Source organism: Salvelinus alpinus, chromosome 27 (genome assembly GCF_045679555.1).
Source record: "Salvelinus alpinus chromosome 27, SLU_Salpinus.1, whole genome shotgun sequence".
Classification (NCBI taxonomy): Eukaryota; Metazoa; Chordata; class Actinopteri; order Salmoniformes; family Salmonidae; genus Salvelinus; species Salvelinus alpinus.
The window spans coordinates 7,839,868-7,840,252 of record NC_092112.1 but is presented as its reverse complement, the minus strand read 5'-3'; positions in this window follow the sequence as shown (position 1 = coordinate 7,840,252).

Below are 385 nucleotides of genomic sequence, written 5' to 3'. Positions count from 1 at the left end.
GTACCGAGTCAGTGTGGAGGGGTACAGGTTAGTAATGAGGCTATAGACACGGGGGTACCGGTACCGAGTCAGTGTGGGGAGGTACAGGTTAGTAATGAGGATATATACAGGGGGTACCGGTACCGAGTCAGTGTGGGGGGGTACAGGTTAGTAATGAGGCTATATACAGGGGGTACCGGTTAGTAATGAGGCTATATAAAGGGGGTACCGGTACCAAGTCAGTGTGTGGGGGTACAGGTTAGTAATGAGGATATATACAGGGGGTACCGGTACCGAGTCAGTGTGTGGGGGTACAGGTTAGTAATGAGGCTAAATACAGGGGGTACCGGTACCGAGTCAATGTGGGGGGGTACAGGTGAGTAATGAGGCTATATACAGGGGGTAC